Below are 19,566 nucleotides of genomic sequence, written 5' to 3' on the forward strand. Positions count from 1 at the left end.
CGAGTATTATACCGGGCCATGGACTAACGGGGAACGCGACGCTGCAAGAAGAACCAGCTATCCTTCATTAGCACTGCTCGACGTGATTCCGATGCTCGTTACAGCCGCAAACCGGCAACCCGCGCTCTTCTTTTGACTCCATGGTTCACGGATTTTATACCTCGACGTGGAATACCTAGATTCAGCTGTGAGAAAATAAGCGCCAATGAGCTACGGGGCTTCGTATAATACAAAAGGAGATCCTTCCGTTCGCCGAGTTCGGCTTTGGTCGACGAAATAATCGGGCGATCCGGAGCAACAAAATCGATCGAAATGCGGGAAATTTCCCTTGGACGCATTTTTCTAATCGCAAACTGATGAAATTTTAAACGATACCTAATTTTTTCCCCGAGAACAATGTCTGTACGATTCCAGTATCGAACGGTTCAATCCAAGAAGAGGACAAAACATATGGTAACCTTATTCCAAATATATTCTGCAGTTTGAATATGGAACCGACCGGCAAATATCGAAGAAACGGGACAACAACTAGTCGACCCATTCTTCTCCATCCATCCCATCGATTGCACCCTCTCGTTTCGGTGATCATTTCAGTGGATTTACTCACTACCTACGTCTCTATGAACGCGTGGTATTATCCCAAAGCTCGTAAACGCGGAGGCTAGGATGGCCAGGTATTCAACAGCAGCCGGAGGATCTCCGAGTATCTCGTCAATTAATGAACCTATGTCGTCGCGAAGACCACCCCGACGGTACACGCGGGGTACATGCACCCTGAGATAGTCTATTCCCTTCCCTCAGGAATAGACGAGATCGTAATGCCCGAAGGACCAGCTTCTGGCTCCCGACTCGAATCCTCGGATCTCCGTCCTCAGCTCCCTTGGGACTTGAGTTTGGGCATTTTTCGAGCTCAAACGGCACCGCGTTTACCTGAGCAAGTTTTACGATCGCCGCTCCGAGGTGGCGATGTGTCCCCGCATTATCGTCAAGGCGGGATCTGGACTCCGAAGTCCTGCGTCTTCGCTTCTTACCTTTCCTCCTACGTTCTCCGGCTTCTTTTTAGAAGGAAAAACAAGCCGTTATACGCCACGCGGGCAATACCTTTATACGTCACGTTCGGGTGACGCTTGTACACTCAACGCTTGTCTTCGTGTCTTCGGTTATAAATTTCAATGAAGAACTTGATTGAATTTCCCTACCGAAGGTATACGACCGTTGTCGCGAGGCATCCCGCGACTCGTGCGACTTTACACTCGATCCCATTGCAGGTGATAAATTTTATCAGAGAACGATCGAAACCAAGTTTCAGTTGCGTAGACGTGGTCGTTCATTGCGGATCACTTGTACGAGGATCACTTTGAACGAGCTAGAAAATTCATCGTACACATAATCGCACCGATATTAGCGACTTGCATTTTTATGTCAATAAATTTTTTGGGATCTGTGAATCTGCGGTAGAGAAAAAAAAGTTTAAACTCGAATTCTCGAGGGTTGGGTGGAAAGTTCGTTTCATTCCGACATAGAGTTAGCAATCTTTGATGCTGGCGCGGGTAGTTATAATAATATTATCTCAGAGTAGTATATTTCACGGTGTGAATTCGTAACGCCGAGATAGGTGACGAAAGTTTCGTATATATAGGCGTTGAAAAAAGCGCGAGCTCTGGCTCCGCGAGGGGGAAAAAGTAAAGATGGTTTCCAAGTCTGCATATAGGTATAGTACTATACGGCAGAGAAGATCAGAGCAGAGCTGAATCGTCGAGGGAATAAATTATAACCCCTGTCTTTCTTTTTGTCACTTCACATGGCCGTAGCTCGTCTTTTTTACTTTCCTAGCTTCCTACATAAATTAAACAACGACGTGTTCGTTTCGCCGCTCCCCTCTCCCTGTAATCCCCTGCCCCTGTCACGCGGCATGTCGAGAGTTGTAACCGATAGAAAATTCGTACGCATGCGCCAACGAGCTTGTCAATATTACGCCATATGTGAGTTCCTGCGTTGTTCGTTAATATAGGTATACTATGATCTCCTCGGGATGCGGGATGCTTACACTGATTGTGAGAGACATTTTTAGTTCCGGCTACCGCTCAGTCCTTAACTGTTTTCATTTTTTACCACAATCGAAAAGTGTAGTTCTGGGTAGAAAATGAAAATTAGTTTTCTAGCTGTTACCGGAAAGTCTAGTATCCGTCACTATTCTTTCTCATCACGATCACTGTTGCTATATTTTCTTGCAACTGTTGCGAAAATTTAACGCTCGTGCAACGATAAATTGACGTTAAAGCCTTGTTTAACTAAAAAAGTAGAGTAAACCTCACAAACTGATTTTGCGTTGCAATTGCCAAAAAAGGATCGACAATGGCGCAAAATGGTTAGGCGTACCTTGTTTTTCGTAATTCCAACGATATTGAAACAGATTTTTTAACGATACCTGTTTCACTCAATTTTACTAGTTACTGTAACAAATGAAATTTTTCACAGTGTACCGGTGTACGGTGAAAAATACAAATAATTGACGGAAGAAGCGTTCGCGCAGATTCGCGCGGCGGAGGTTTGTCGTCTTCGCATAGAGGATACAACGCTGCTCGAGAGATGACAGCTCTTTTTACTAGCTAATTAATATTGGCAGCGATACCCCCTAGCGCTATGCATCACCGCGTGAATCTTTCGCATTCCTGGCATATATATGACAGCGGCCGAGGCCGAAGAACGCAACCGCGTACATTGGTCTAGATTTTAAAATCCCTTTCTGCGTTGGTAACAACATATTCCGAGCGTTATATATTAGTCAAGTATTTTTGGTTCTTCAAAAATGCTGATGGAATTTTAAATGAGCGGTCTAACGCATTCTTTCACCGCTGCCGCTGCACCTTTGGTCTTTCGAACAACACGGAGAGTCTGAGTCGTGATACTTTAATTTAAACGAAGCTATAAGCCGGTGGCTCACGAATTTTCCTCATAATTCCGCAGCTCTGCTATGCCAGAGTATCCGACTCGATCCGCTCTGGTTCGCTCATTTACCCTTTTCTGCGCCGCGTTAAAACCGCACAAAGGGGGAACATTCTGAAAGACGGACGTTTTACAGACATTTTTATTCTCTCTGTTTTTCACTATTCTTTATTACACGACCGCGCGAAAAAAGAAATGATCGGCGTCGATTATAAAAGTAGGGAATAATCCGTAGCGGATATCTAAGGAGTTTCGTTATACGTGTAGTTCTTAACATTCCCTCGTGTCGCATTAGGAGAGATCAACTATCGGCGTAATTTGTTGTTCTCGCTTTAACAGAATAAATTTCTTCCAACCTGTTTTCCTCGCGGCCCGTCTGACACATTCCTTTCAAACGCTACATCAGCTGTAAATATTTATAATCCTACATTCAAACCGTCTGTTAGAAAAAAAAAAAAAAAAAAAGGAGCGAACAAAATTGCTTCGATTACCTTTCAACCGGCCCTGATCGTTGTCGTCAATTTTGCGACTCTGTGCTGCAATTATTTATTTTTTTTTCAGCTCGCAAATTCTCTTTGAAAATCTGACTCGACAGAGACGCCAACGTCGCGGGGAAAAATCGTTTAGCTCATTCATTTTCAGCCTACTACGAATCGTTATGCATAATGCATATGGGCAAGGGTATACAGATCGCCGCTGGGATCGAGCGATTATTTCAAGACCGGTAGAACCTCTCCGATCGAAACGCGATCCGATTCCCTAAAGGTATGACGGTGGTCTCGCGATTCCGGGTAGAAGCGGGAAAGTGGTCTGTCTTCCTTTGCTCGAGCTTCGTCGCGGCCATTCGAGCCTCTCTTGAACTCATCGAAAGTTACACGCCAGCTTTTCCAGCACAATTATCCGATATAAAAGCCCCGGCTCGCGTGTCTTCGGACAATAAACCGCCGCCAATGCCAGCTTGTAATTACAGCGGTACAGCTACGAGTCGAGACAAAAACTCATGTGATCCTTGGAAGGGGGAATACATACGCATGAGAATAAACGAGAGGTGCCTGAGCTGTCGACGGTTTCAAAATACGAATAATTTACGACAGAATTCATTAATCCGTACATTATGAGGTATGGATCATGCCGCGGTAAAGAATTTCCCATATTTAAGCGACTGTAGTTACTTTTTTCTTCAATTTCCATTTTCACCGTGGCATGTTTTGGAATTTTTCGTTTCAAACGAAAGTCGGTAAATTGAAGTGGAGAATCGATGAAGGCTGTAAGTGCTATTTTTCTTTTTAAAATTATTTTTCATCTTTAGAAAACATTGGATTTGGCAGGTACACGTTTTATGTTGAAACAAAAATGTTTGCCAAAAAATATGGTACTCGCAGCCCCTTTTTAATTCTCATTTTCAATTAATGATCGCGATATAGGACGAGGTGCACGTCTCGCGAGCCGCCAATCCAAGACAGAGTTATTGCCGATTAGCAGGCAGCTGTCGTCTCGCGTCTGTGTATTCTTCCAAGTGCAAAAACTCGACCTACGTGTAAAAAAGAAACTCATTATTGTCCGTCACGATATAAATGTCGTCATTAGTGATATTTTTTTTTCACGTGAAGTTTCGACGATGAGGAGGCGATTGCGTCCTATCTCCTCGCGGGTATTTTCATGCGACAGTAATAATAAATATCAACGAAACAAGGGCTGATATTGTAATTCTTTAAATGTTTCTCGTTTCTCCGTCATTCGTTTGTGCTCTTGTTTTATTTATTCTTTGAAATAACGAATTGAAAATAGAGAGACACGTGCTGTCCTGCAGGAATATATTACCCGCGTCTGGCGTCGAGGGTGCAGGGGATGGGAATGGAAATGGAAACGTAAACGGGGATGGGGATGGGTGGTGGTCGTACTTTGTCACCGCACCACGCCCTTCGTCAAATTATATACCCAGAAAACATCGCGTTTAACTCGGGCAAACTGATTACATAACTCCGCCCGCGCAATCTCGTCTCCTAGTGTAATTAACTCCGTTGAGTTATTGGCGTCGATGTTCTAAATTTAACAACACCCGCCTCTATTAGGAACGCACTTGCACTGCCTCCAGATGCCCTGCATCCATGAAGTCTCTAAGTACCTACCGTATACAAGACGATCTCTCAGAGCGAGACGACGTACACCGAAATAAAGGTTTTACGGCCTAATCATTGTCTTCTCGTAACCGAGCTTACAAGACAAACGTGGAAAAGGTGAAAAAAAGAAAGAAAGAAAATAAGAACAATTGTCATTCTTGAAACTTCGGGCAGTGCAGTCACTGTATAAAGTATCGTCATGAAGCTCATATATATATATATATATACTTCTATACAGTAATAATAATATTACAACGAGGTAAAGTTCTTGTGTTTTTATTTATGGGGTAATCTTTGAAAATACTAAGCTGATTTTAAAAATTCTTTCATTAATAAAAAGCTAAACTATTCCGAGCAACACAGGCTATAATTCATTTTGATAGAAGTAAGTTTTTCATTTGAGCTCTTCGAATTCTCAATATTTGTGAATTAAGCCGTAAGAAAAAGCACTGTTTGACTGCTTTATCAGCGTGCGCTAACCAAATGGTTGGATATACGTGAAACATAACATTAGTGTGATGTAACGGATAATTGTACGTTTTGGGGTCACAAAGCCATTTTTTACACTTTTTTTTACACTTCACACTTACCTGATCAAGTGTATCATTTAACTCAGATTTGTGTTTCCTTGCGAAGTCGGGGCAGGTCAGTTAGTATACCTATATATATACATATAAACATCGAAACTGAAAGAATCGAAGTACCTGGATGATGTGAAATCCTGGAAAGAGACACGGACACGGTTTTGCAGTGCAGGTGCCCGGAAAAGGATGATTCCGAGACGTTGAACGGCCGCGAGTTGATCGCGTCAAAAGAGCGCCGTCACGAGGCGAACGCATCTCGACGATCCCGGTGAAAACGGAGTAAAAGGTCGTGGCAACTGATAACCGGAGTCTATTTACCCCGGACGTGTCCATCTGCCCGTCCATCTGCAATTCAACGGGGCACGAAGCAGTTTGTCACGCGGTTGGACGTGACGGCGGACTTTGCAACGGCAGCAGTGCAGGTATCACGGAGTCAGAGGAACGGGTTGACGGCATAAAGGAGCCTGCAGGACGCTTATACATAAGTATATAGGTGGAAAAAAACACGTGGACGGAGACGCTGAAATCGCGCACCGGTAGCGTAACCCAGCTTGCGTAACCCAAATATTATTCCGCAGACGGAAGCGCGGGGGAATTCTTCCTTCGTCCTGTTCGCAAACCTGCAACAGGATGTGTCCATCTGGTCACGATTTGCAATTCCGAACGAGGCTTCTGAATTTTCTACTTCTGCAATCCACGAGCCGGTAGCTTGTAGACGGCGCCGACGATTTATCGAACCTCTCTTCTCTGTCTGATCCACATCTCGAATCCCGATCGCGCGAAGGTTACCGAATGACCGCTTCCTGGGCGCGACTTATTATACCTTTGTCTTCCGTCGACTACGCGACTTGTACTCCCTTCTCTTCCATTGAATCCTGTCTCTTTTCTACACTGAGAATAATTTCATTTGTGATTTGTGTAAGTAGAAAAATTGAGTAAAACAGGTATCGTTAAAAAAAAAAAACTGTTTGAATATTGTTGGAATTACGAAAAACGAGGTACGCCTAACCATTTTGCGCTACCGTCGATCCTTTTTTGGTTATTGCAACGCAAAATCAGTTTCCGAGGTTTACTCTACTTTTTTAGTTAAACAAGGCTCTAAGGTCAATTTATCGTTGCGCAAGCATTAAATTTTCGCAACGGTAACAAGAAAATATAGGAACAGTGATCGTAATGAGAAAGAATAGTAACGGATACTAGACTTTCTCGTAACAGCTAGAAAACTAATTTTCATTTTCTACCAAAACTCCGGAACTAAAAATTTCTCTGACAATCGGTGTGAGAATTTTTCGCGTACCTACGATTATACATGACATTCTTTTCCAAACAAAGCTGGCATTCTGCAAAAAATTAACATTGCGGAAAGGAAGTCACTTTTTTCGAACTAGCTTGGCGAAGGTTACAATTACACAAAATTGTAGCGAATCATCCAGTTAGTCCACCATAATAACTATCCGCGTTATATATCGTTCGGAATTCATCCGAAGTGAAAAAATCGTGTTGAATTTCTTCGACAAGAAAATCGGCGCATCGTCGAACCGATCCTTGCCCTTAACTTTCACGATCCCGCGATGCTTCGAACTCTAGTCGCGCAGAGGGTTCGTCCATTCGGCGAATCGAATGCGGCATAACGCAGGCCTGGCGCGTGCAGAGTAATTAATTAGGAATTATTCGTTGGGTATCAGAGGGCAGATCTGGTCGTAAAGAGGGCCGACCGAGCGTCCAGTCACTCCGGCGGTACCTCTTTGATACGTCAGCTGTCCTGCAGTGTCCAATATATCCAACGACCGTCTCCAAGGCGATATCGGAGTAGCCGAGGCTGGCTAGAATACGTACATTAGCCATGGTAATGCGTTTCTAATTCCCTTTGATTCCGACACGCGATTTCCCGATGAAGGTATCCGCGTAAATATGGGTATACGCACGCGTGTGCGAGGAGACGTTACCTGGCAATTAGAAAAATTAAAATCGTCAAAGCTTATAGCCTGCATTGAATTTATTATCGTGCCGGCTTCTTGGAAAGTTCGCACACATGCTATGGTAGCGGTGTAAAAGTCGTGGTGGCCGTATCCGCAGTTCCGCGTTTCCTCAAACGGCCCTGCAAGCACGGTCGCACGGTGATCTTGCGGAATCTCCGCAGTGTATGCTGAAACCATTTCGCGGCGTCCTCTATTAGTATGGAAAATTCATTTACAGTCACGATAACTGTCAGTTGCGATATTGACGTTGTTTATATCAAGGATTTTTCCAGCCATTCAGTGCCTCGTGATTTTATACTTGTTAATTAACGTGCAGCTTCGGCGAATCAGCCGATTAGCAATTACTGTTTAGAAGGGTGATTTCCTTCTTCTTGCAACCGGTCCAACTTTCGCACCTATCTTTTAACTTCTTCGCATCCTTACTTTTTCTAGTTGCCAAATTTTACGCATTACACAAACCCTCGTAGACAACGCGAAACGGTACGTTGCTAAAACTCCAACGACAATATGCGTCGCAACCGTCACCGTTTCCTCCGCATCCGTTGCAAATGTCACGGACAGACGAGACTCGGCATTGCAACGAGGAAAAGGGGGAAATTTCCGCGCGGGAACAGCACGTAGCTGTCTGCTACGTATGATTTGTAGCATCGCTAACCAGCTGCCGCAGCTGGGTGGCGGAATCGTTGACATTGCGCAAAAAAGCATCCTATCGCGAATACATGGTCTGAAATTTTTACCCCGAGATACGATCCGACCGATGAATTATTTCGAAAGTCGGAGCTGCTGAGTTCGCCCGTACTTTGCGAAAATGTAAAAACTGCACCGAAAAACACGCGTGAATTCTGCAACTTCTGTTTGCTTTTATTACAGGGGTATGTACGTCGATCGAAAAACGCTATCCGCTGCTAGGAGGTCGCAGGCAGCGTCGTTCCGAAGATGAAAATCGGTCCGTTTCACAACCGTCGAGTCTGTACAAGCGCTAAGTGAGCACTAAAACGCTCTTAACCTCCGAAGACTCCCTGGGGGCAGGCCTTTACGGAATCGTTAGCATTAGGCACGCGTCTGGAACAGATTTTCGATCCCAAGGGTGCTTCTGCCTTACACCTAAAATAATTGTCGTCATATATTACACGCGTACGCGTTAATTCTTTGTTACACGCAAATGAGGAGACTCGATGCGACTGCAACAGCGAAGCCGATTTTAGATGACGGAACAGATTTGAGCAATTCCGACATCGCGATCTGTCCTGGTGTTTTAAAAATTCCTGTTGTAAATACCGACGTTATATATGGGACAATAATACCAATAAATACAGGATAAACTATCAGCACTCAAATTGTTTTGCGAGTGAAAGTGCTTACTCATTTATTCAAGGATATATTATACCTAATACCACGCCGAAGTCCCTACGGTGGAAGTGTAATTTTCGAAAAAGTGATTTACCCCGACGCGACTACTTATGCTGTAAGTTATGGTGTTTACCGATTCAATTAGGGGGTACATCCCGACTCTTTTAAGACGAGATACATTTGTTTCGGCATTAATTTACCGGAGCCGGTTTCTGTCATAACAAAACTATAATAAACCACCGTCGTTGGGTAGGTGCCAAAAGCCGCGCGGGCATATGATACGTAATACCAAGTTCATATTACAAGATGATGCAGAGGCTGGAAGACGGACGGTTTCGAAGATCGCTTCATTGTTTCAACGCGTGAAAGGATAGCGAGGGAAATAATTTACAGACGGCATTACGCGTGCGATCGTCTAGGCGATTTATGTTTTTTTCGGTTTTAGGTACATGCCGCGGTGAAGATCGCGGCATGCGGCAGGCTGCAACTTATGTTACATGTCTGTATATCGCGCGTGATAGCTGATCGATCGCTCGGGGTTTGCCCCCGAAGAAACTAGATCTAACGGTGCACTTCCAGTTAAGATGGAAAACGTCGCGAGATGTTCAGGGAGAGACTCTCTTTCCTCCGAGGTTTTATCCCTCTTTCCATTTCATCTCTTCTTTCTTATACAAATATGTTTGTGTGTGTGTGTGTGTGTGTGTAGGTAAGCGACGCGAGATGCAGCGACGGACGGAAAGTATAAGTTATGGCGTGGCGTAAACGCCAGTAAAATATACAGTAGGCACGAAGCATTAAGAGAGTCATTTGTAAGCTGGTTACCGAGTGCCAGCCGAGTGCTTTACGATACCACGACGTATTTTATGCCTCTTACCTCGCAAACTAAGTAGCCTCGCTCGGGGGGGGGGGGGGGGGGGGGGGGGGGGGGCAAATGCGGCGGGAGAGGAGCTGGGGAGAAAAAAGAACCGCGAGAAAACGGGAGGGAAAAAGGCGGAAATGTACGTGAATATGGCGAACGCGGTGTGGTCGAGACTTCGAGAGGCACAGCGACGAATTCGAGGAGAATACGAAATTGACGGGGATCATCGATTGGCAAAGTCGCGCGTGGAATGGCGATCGTCCGCGGATACCTTTTATTCCGCAACGCGGTTTCCGAGCCGCTTCTGCGCCTTATCTCACATCCTTTTTCCAATCGTACGTACACGAATGTTTGCGCGCGAACAGATGCCGGGTTATGTATCAAGTCGGGCTACAGGGAGCTTTGCAAGCTGCACGCAAAGCTCGTAGGTTGATTCCTTTATGTAAAATACTTGAGCCTGACGGCGTGGCGGTTGCCGCAGATCTGCCGTCGTTAAATCATTTTACTTTCCTACACCGGGAGAACAATTCGAGGAATTCAAGAGGAGGTGTGAAGTGATTAAACGTTGAGTTGTCATTGGTGACGCTAACATATTACGCCTTCCTCTGATGTGAGAGTTAATGACTTATGCCCAAAGTCTTCCTCCTCCTCGCAGCACGCGTTCGGCCCACCGTATAACAGATATATAAATAGTACCTCCACTGCCCCGAGAGATCAAGACTGCACAGACAGGCAGAACTGAGCGTTAACGGAAATTTCGCACGAACGCGAATGTTACGGACAGCTGAACCTGTCCTCGGCCACTTTGTACGGGCTAAACGTCACGTTTCGCCTCGCCGGAATCAAAAATTAACCGAGCATCGTCGTCGCTTTATACTGTTTGTATTACACGTCTCCAGTCGCTACACCAAATGCGATTTCGTATAATTCTTCGGAAGAATAAAGATATCTCAACCCGGAAACTCCTGATGCTCGAACGATTAAGTGACGGAGATACGGAGCAACGGGAAATTTCCACTCGATTTACCCCAACGATATGCGGAGGGTGTGAGAAGCTCGGTGCGTGGGTCCCAGGATCTTGGATCTTAGATCTTACGGCGCTAAGTTATCCAAGTTAGAGTCTAGGGCTCGCTGGCACACCTAGAACTAACCTCCTAGTCTCTACCTCTGTAGCAGCACCAACGCCTCGGCATAAAGTGAGTTAATACAGAGCCCTGGCTCCGCAGGCTCGTGCGAATCTACTCACTGATATAGAGAGACCTACTCCTCTAGGCCTATGGAGTACCTACCGCGAAACTTCGGTGTAACCTACGCATTCCGTTTCTAGACTCACACGTGCTACGACCGAGCGAATTATGCGAGTGGCGAAACTTTCCTACAAAGGAATTAAGGGGATGTCGGACCTCCGTCAAACACGGCAAATCGTCTTTTGGAATTATTCTTACTTTCTCTAAGTTTACGAAATCTCTTCAGACTGTGGCAAATTACAGGGCGTGTGATTGTGCTTGTGGCTTTGTTCGAGAAAGTACGAAAAATTGACCAAGACACTGTATTTCGTATTTTTACAGAAAATTTTTGAATTTCTTTCCGCCAACCCTGCACAATCGTAGTTGCGAACACTGTCATTTTCACCCGCCACTGAAACGGCAGTGGGTCAAATTTTGTGAAAATCTTTTGTTTTCATACAATCGCGCGCTTTTGATTCTCGCCTCTTTTTTTTTACGAGTTCGTAGTATATGATGAAAAAAAGTCAACTTGTTGCTCGTGCGATACGAATGGCAAAAATCGTCAATGGAATAACGATGTCGTGGCCGAGACATGCGAAATTAATGAAAGTATGCCCGGTCGAAGCATTCTTCGGAAGCTTGGCCAGTTTCGGTACACCGTTGCCACGTTCGTGATCGTGGCTCATGGAGAGCGGAAATATGCGGGGAATTGCTCTTATTAACGAGGGTGCATTCCCAAAAGCTCCAGAGGCTTTCGTCTCCGAAATACGCGATCTGTCCCTGCCACTATTCTGAAGGAAAAATATTCTACGCTATCCGTTTGCCTTCGTAACAGCAATGAAAACCAGATGGTGCTGCTAGACCGGAGACATAATTGGAGCTTTGCAGCGTATAATATGCGTATTGTTAATTCACCGAGGTGCGGGAAAAGGTAAAATAAACTCAAGTTCTCGCCAAATTTCCATCTCCTCTCGTCATAATTTACTATCCCTCGCATCCCTGTCGTTACAATTTTCTCGAAGCACGCGAAGCCTGAAAAAAAGCACCCGTATACCTACACTTTGAATTTATTAAGAGGCCTCGCGCAAGTACAACAGGGTAGAGCAGCTCATTTTTAAACAAAGCCTTAATTTTCTTACTTCATAACATTGTTGTTTTCATTATATTCAAAGGGATAATAAATGATTATTACCAAGTTTGGCCCTCGGGCGCCGGGGGGGATAAGAAGGCATCGTCGGAGTACCTCGTTGCTTATAGAGGGGAAAATGGTGGCGAAGAAGGGCGGCGTTCTACGGAACAGCTTTGATGTACCACCCACCTGAACGGTTTTCAACCGAGCGACAAATTCTTGAATATTGAGGGAATGAAAAGGCTCCGCGAGTCGCTGAGTCGCTAATCTCTCGTGTACAGAAAGAACCGAAGTCGCGTCTCTGCGAGGTCATTGAAAACCCAAGCATGCACGATATAACGAAATCAATCTCCCGGTAAATTCAATCCGCAACGCACGCATGCAGCCTGCAGATGTAGCGATCATTCTACCCTGATCCGAGCTCGATAATTGAACGACTTAATGCCGGCCATTGCACACCGATGCGGCACTGCAAGTGAATTAACAATGTTTATAGTTGCACCTGCGGAACAATCTTTTTCGAGGTCTCCGCTAGACCTTCCATGCTTTACAATGCCGCAGCATTGCGCTGGCGTGTGTAATTGTGAATTATTATACCGGACAGCTTTACGATCATCTTTTTCCATTCTTTCGTTATAACTTCTGCCCTGCCTTGACCGGCGCGGGTCTTTACGAGCTGTGCAAATTTTCTCGAGGCAGGATCATCGCAAACGGATCTCGAGGATCCACCGGCTCGGAGTAAATGAACGTGATACTTATTAATATGTACAGAAGCCATAAGTGGGGTAAGAGCGGAAAGAAAAAACTTATTCAGAGCGCCTGTCGTTATTATACCGCAACGTTCAAGAATAACGAAGGCGGGTGGAAAACTAGTTGCCTATCTTACGATACTCGTTACACGAGATCTCTCTCTATCTCTCTCTCTCTTTCTCTTTCTCTTTCTCTCTGTGCGTATGCAGTTTCGGTTGTAAATTCTATCCCAGCAATTTACTTGGCCGACTTAACCATTTCTCGTTGCGCGTAATTTACGCTGTAAGAAATAATTTAATCAAACGATGAATCCCACCGCCTTACGTACAAGTATTACAACTGCAGAAAAGGCAGCGCTCGTCACGAAGGCGGACGGCGGCCATGCTTTCCGGCGAGAATTTCACCGTCATTTTTATTGTTATCATTATTATCATCATTATTAAAATATATAACAATTCAGGTTTATTCGCATTACTTGGCGTAATTGTGAGTTGAGTTTAATTGCCGCCTCTTTGTTTCTCCAATTACGCGTCTAGACGTCGAGAGACAAGCTCGCGCGAAGAGTGCTCAAGGAAACAGAATGAGGGACGGCCCGTCGGTTGCTAGGAATTTTTATGAAAAGATTCGCCGGTGCGAGCCGACGGATAAATGCCTTTGCTGGTCGGCGAGATGCGGTGCAAAAATGGACGGCAGAGGAAAGATTGCATTTGGAGTAAAGTGGAAAGTTGAAAAATAAAATTACAAAAAATTTAGAGGCATAAATTGTTCGTGTTGAAATTCACAACGTGTAGGAGTTGGGGTCGATAATCGGTATGTGATCACCCTTTTTATACATACATATATTAATCTTTTTTCTCTCTGTAGTTGTAAAATTACATTTGACCAAATGCGAATACCTGCAGTAGTGGCTTATGTTGTTTCTTCACCTCGTTCCCCCGGTTGGGAATCTCTTTTTGATGTACGTAACTTGCATTGCCCGGCGTAGCCTGAATATGGGCGTTTCGGCCCTCTTTGGGGAGCGATAAAAAAGTTGATACCGGCGTGGAGACGGTGGTCGTTAGTATATGTATAATACGAGGAATGCGATCAGACGTTGTTGGCTTTTGACACTGATCCATATCACATCTTATGCCGCGATTGAAATTTACCTCGGAATTGCAGCGTTGTACAGTGATGAATCAGTGCCCAATTGACGGCAATATTGTTATCATTACTTGATATTGTTAAAATTGGAAATAGTCAGTTCTATAATAATTGGTGTGACAGTGGAGAGGGTTCGGTAACTATTTATTTCTACGTGTAAGATTTTTCGCTTCAAGTTTCGTGCTTTATAGGTGCTATGGAGGCTAGCCATAATAGATGCAATTGATCTCGTCACCATTTTTGGCTATACCTGCGGGACTCTCGTTAATTGCCTATCCCTAGTTTCCTGTATACCGTGTACCGATAGAAATTGATACGTAGGCACGATTTATAGCTACATGCACACATTAATTAGTTCAGCGATACGGCTCGAGTAATGTGCCGCGTTAAGCTGCGATTGGATCATTATCGGTGTGTTGGTCGGTACAGAAGCGATCGTTGTTCAAATATGCGTAATTTTAAAACTGTTTGAATTGAATACTATGGATATAATTCCAAGAAACCCGAGATAAGGGAAAATGGAAAGATATACCTACAGGGAGAAAAGCCAAGACTTGGAAATTACATAACGCGTCGTGATCTTCGATATATCAAAAATTGTGTCGTAAATTCGAACGATATTCATGTGGTATTCGAAAACAAAAGAAATTGAATTGAAAGAACAAAAAATGATCCTTTGCGGACAGGATTCAGACCTGTGCAGACAGAACCCAATGGATTTCAAGTCCATCTCCCTAACCGCTCGGACACCACAGCTGTTCAAAAAATGGACCTTGTATGAGAATACGTGAAAAAAAAAGAAAAAATTTTGATTTTGAAAAATAAAAAAATTATCGCTGCGGACAGGATTCGAACCTGTGCGGGCAAAGCCCAATGGATTTCAAGTCCATCTCCTTAACCGCTCGGACACCGCAGCTGTTGGAACCATTTGGAATATAAATGTACATGAATTGATTAAACAATATCAAACTTTTTTTGAGTATTCATCGACTTAATGAACCAATGACGAGGTAACGAGACAGTAAAACTTGTTTGTCGAGGTATACGAACTGAAATAATTAACAACCGCAGCTGTACAATCATGATATTGTAGCTTATCTGTTTACATTAGGAACACTCCTAGTCTCTGTTCAACTATACAAAGCGGTAGTAAGATTCTTATCGCAAAATTCAATTTGTTAGAATAATTAGGCCTGATGTCAGGAGGTGTAGGAGCGATGGGCTGGGTTATTTATTGCTGTAATTACACAGTCGGTATTATTTGCACTCTGCAAGTCATTACTAATCACGCGAGAGGCTAAATAATGCGAATACTCTCTTGATAGACGAACTATTTGTACTAGTTGAATTTTTCTCACATGATTACGTCTGATAATTATGCTAGTTGAACAGTAAAAAGCGGCAACTTATTCCTTATAATCATGTAATAAGAAGCACGAATTAATTACCGTTATTCCAATTGTTAATTACATATTAAATCACATCGTTGAGGTAAAATTACTATAAATACGTTTCAAATAGACTATAAAGATACGCAAGCTGGCGGTCTTTTTCAGTCGTGAACAATTATTATCACAGGTGAGACTGCGCAGTGTACGATAAGGTAAACATAAAGTCTCATCTCGTCTCTCGTGTACACGATTCCTGTTCCGACATGCAATAATTTTCGTTCATTCTGCCGTGTCGAGATCCGAGTCGATGTTTTGCCAAACGCCTTATTAAAATGCAGGGACCTTTGCGCCCTCGACCCGCAGTCCCTCGTCTTCTCGTTGTCCGCAACCCTTGTCCACTTCAAGATATTTTCCAAACTTTAACGCACGGAGACCGTTCCCAAGAGACGGATGGAATTTCTTACTCTTTTTTGCGTATCATTATTCACCCTCCCACAATCTTTTGTCTCATCTACGTGTCGGTGACGTTGCACCAGGTGACAGTGACGAATCGTAACTCAACCCTTGAGTCATTGGCTGGAAGCCTCGTCGAATGATGCCACCGTAGGCGACGCTAGACCAACAGGGGTGTGTGGCTAGGTAGGATTGCGTCTGTTCTGAAAAAAAAGGCACTGAAAAAAAACCGTGTGGCCAAATTTATATCAATCTAATCGCCCAGCCGTACTTGTGATTGAAATTTGAGTTAAGTAAGAAGAGTACTTGGTTTTTTAACAAAACTTTGCAAAGTCTTGAGCTTATACTTTTTTCTTACAAAAGTTAACGGTTTCGATCTCTATACTCGTTTCTGTGTGCCACTGTTTTTTGGGAAATTGTTGAGCGTACAGTCTGGATCAAAATTGTTTAAAGAAGCGGTTCAAAAACTGCTACCCAGGTCTATTAATCCAAACAATGTCTATTTGAGATGAAAAATATGTCAACTGTTCAAATGTCACTAAAAAATTCCGATTGTTAGTCATTTTGGGGTAATCGCGTCTCTGCGTCACTTTTGTGGATTACGGTTCGACTTATTAGTAAATGAATTTTCTTCCAATTTCTACAGATGAAATGTTTCTGTCATTTCTCAGTAGATTGAATGGATGTCTTCCTACGCAAACTTATCATAGCTTATAATTAATGAATTAAACTTCGCAGAGATTCCAGTCTCGACTAACAAAATGAGCCTCGCTTCCTGATAAATGAACAAATGACACTACTCTGGCATTGTTAGAAGCATGGAGTAATATAATATGATCATTCCAACCGATTGAGGAAGAATTGTATGAATAAAATTCAACTCAATCTACTCCATATAATTTTTGACCCTTAGATTCAAACACTTGTTTGTTTATATTATTGACCTTTTAACCGGACTGTCCGCTTTGTACATATCGGTAAGGTCGGTGTCCTGAGTAAGCCGGGGGATTGCGAGGGCTACTTACGATTAAATGGAAGATTGTTGCCGGTTATCATCGAAGTGGCAGGAACTGAAGTCTGATTACGTATTACGAACGTGTAATTAGTTGTGGCGAGCTGGCTTCTGATATAAAACAAAACGTCGGAAGGGTCGATTGATTGGCTGTAGTGACAGGTGAGGCGGCAACGCGGCTGACGTTTTTACGCATTAACCCGCGAGTTTCTCCCCTATCGTTTTCCCCCCTTTAAATAATTACCGGAGGTGGCCGACTGGTTGTAATTACATTCTGCCCGCTCCGTACCGTCATCAATAGTCATGAACCCGTTCGCCGGTTTCACATCTTGCGGGATATCCTTAAACGCAGTTACACACTCTGCGTTTAACCGATATTGCCTTTCGACCTCTCAGATCCCCGCCGATAGTCCGCACTCGTCATCAATCTTCAAATGTTTGAAAAACAAACTCTCTCGACCGACTTGTCCCGCGTACCTGTATATGGCCAACGTACAGATTGGCAGATAACACTCTCCTTACAAGACCCCACGATTTCAAGGGTGTCCGACAACCATTCAGGAAACGTTAGTCCGTTCAGCAGCTCGACATTGATTCACGTATCAAGCTGACAGATGTACTGCAGCGCGATCCGAAAGGGGATATTCCTCATTTTCATATCGTTCCTGATCCAGGTAACGAGCTCGGAGCAGTGTACTTGAAAATCCGTGTTCCCCGTTACATGTTCCCTCGAATATAGGACCAAACCAGCGAGTTATCACTGACAACTGTTGATCACTTCACAGCGAGATGTCCACGTGCCCGTATGTCGTTGGTGTGTGGGTACCTACGGAAGATCCCGAAGGATCTAGGAAAGGCGTACCGATTAATAGAACGGCGGGGTTCAAAGGCTAAGTGGAAAATGTCGTTCACAAATTCCTCCGTCTGGAGCGCGAGGCTGCAGGTAGGTACTCGTGCCGGGTAAGCCGTGGCTGTTTTACCTTGCGCACGGGGTTGATCGTGTGAGAGTGGATGCCCGTGTACGTGCAGAGGAGGAGTGCGCAGGTATAACCGCAAGATCGCGGCGCCCGGGTGAAAATCTACCTGAACCTGAAGAAGGTGCACTCGGTTAGCGAGCCGGATCGGGGAGACCAGCCGCGTAAGCCACGGCACATATTAAAGAGCCTGTTAAAATTATGGGGACTTGGTGGAATCTGGTAATGTGTCCCTGCGCTGCAGGGCTGCAGGTTCAATGCCGTCGTAGTCGTATCCTGCAGCTCTCTTGAGTAATTTATATTAATGACGGTAGCGGCACTTTGAAGACTCGTAATCCGTTCCGTGGAACGTGGTGGGAATATTCTCATCATTCAGCGCGTACCTAGTAGCGTACTGATTCCGCGGATGCACGCTTGGAGCACATCCAAAGGACAGCGCAATTCATTCAGCACTGTGGTACAGGCGAGAGACGCATTAGAATTGAATCGAAATGATTGTTGGCTGAGTTTTCTGGTCAGCCGGGGAACAGCTTCCTCGACGCCGTCGAGGTTAACCGCTGACAAGATCTCGCCGATTGTTGGACTCCTTCGGTATAACGCGGACGTGCGCCGGATCAACGACAGCTTTGCTGAACGGTAAGACAAAGTGGAGAAAAATAGACGGAGGGGATCCACTGGCGCCGCAACTCGCTCGGCGCCGACTGACGTTCACGTTTCTTCTCCTAGTTGTTCCTTACGACGACGTTTATTCCACCGAGGACACAAAATCCGACCGATACTGCAGCAGACGCTATTCAGACACCGATATTGCACGGATCGAATTGGAACGAAGCCAACGCTGGCGGAGTTCCTCGGAACGAACGGTACAAGCCGCGGCTGAAAAGCTCTTCTCCTCGGCGAGGCGGCATTTCAACGTGCCTCGAATTGCTTTCTTAAATCGTCAGGATTTTCTTCCCGCTGACTCGTTACACCGGACAACAAGCTCTAACGGTGATGAATATTCTCAGGAGATCGACGACGTATCGACCGATGCGTACGACTATGGCCGCAGGAGTCGTTTCAATTCGCGTGTGACTCGGAACCGGGAATTGTATGGAGACAGTGTCGATACAAATCCCATGGACGTATACCAAAGTGTAAGCGAAATTGGATACAATGTAAAATACAACGACCTTCATGGGAGGAAAGATTTATTGGACACATCTCGATTGGACACAAGAAATTGAATAAATCCAGTCCGCAGCGCTGGCCCGATTGAGCACATCCCAATTGGACACATCCCGATTAGACGCAAGAAGTCGAATAAATTGAGAAAATCGAATTGGAGATGTGTCGAATAAATCTTAGCTCCGTATTGCACGCGGTGTCTGTTCAATCGCTGATGGCGTTTACCGCCAGTCTCTTCGTTTACCCGACCTTCGAGTCCCAAACTAGAAAACGCGAAAGGTTGCGCGTCCGATGTATTCAACCGAAATTAATATCAGTGCCTCCGGTTTAAGATCGGCCTTCCGGAAAACGTCCAACCCTTGTTGCGGCGCTGCGGCGGGTTAAAATCGATCACCTCGATCGGAATGTGAACGGTTAGAAAACAGCCGAGGAAGTATTCGCGATTGGAGTTGTGGGGGGGGGGGGGGGGATCGGAAGACGGGG

General features: G+C 44.7%; 1 protein-coding gene and 1 non-coding gene across 2 annotated transcripts in view; one reads left to right on the plus strand and one right to left on the minus strand.

Moving 5' to 3' along the window:
• Positions 1-19,566, plus strand: part of vg (transcription factor vestigial) — a 58,502-nt gene that overhangs the window by 10,950 nt on the left and 27,986 nt on the right. The gene's annotated exons all lie outside the window — the stretch shown is intronic.
• TRNAS-UGA (transfer RNA serine (anticodon UGA)) lies at positions 14,921-15,002 on the minus strand. The gene has a single exon. It is a non-coding gene; the product is annotated as a tRNA-Ser (tRNA).

This window comes from Neodiprion pinetum, chromosome 1 (assembly GCF_021155775.2).
Source record: "Neodiprion pinetum isolate iyNeoPine1 chromosome 1, iyNeoPine1.2, whole genome shotgun sequence".
In the NCBI taxonomy this organism is placed as follows: domain Eukaryota; kingdom Metazoa; phylum Arthropoda; class Insecta; order Hymenoptera; family Diprionidae; genus Neodiprion; species Neodiprion pinetum.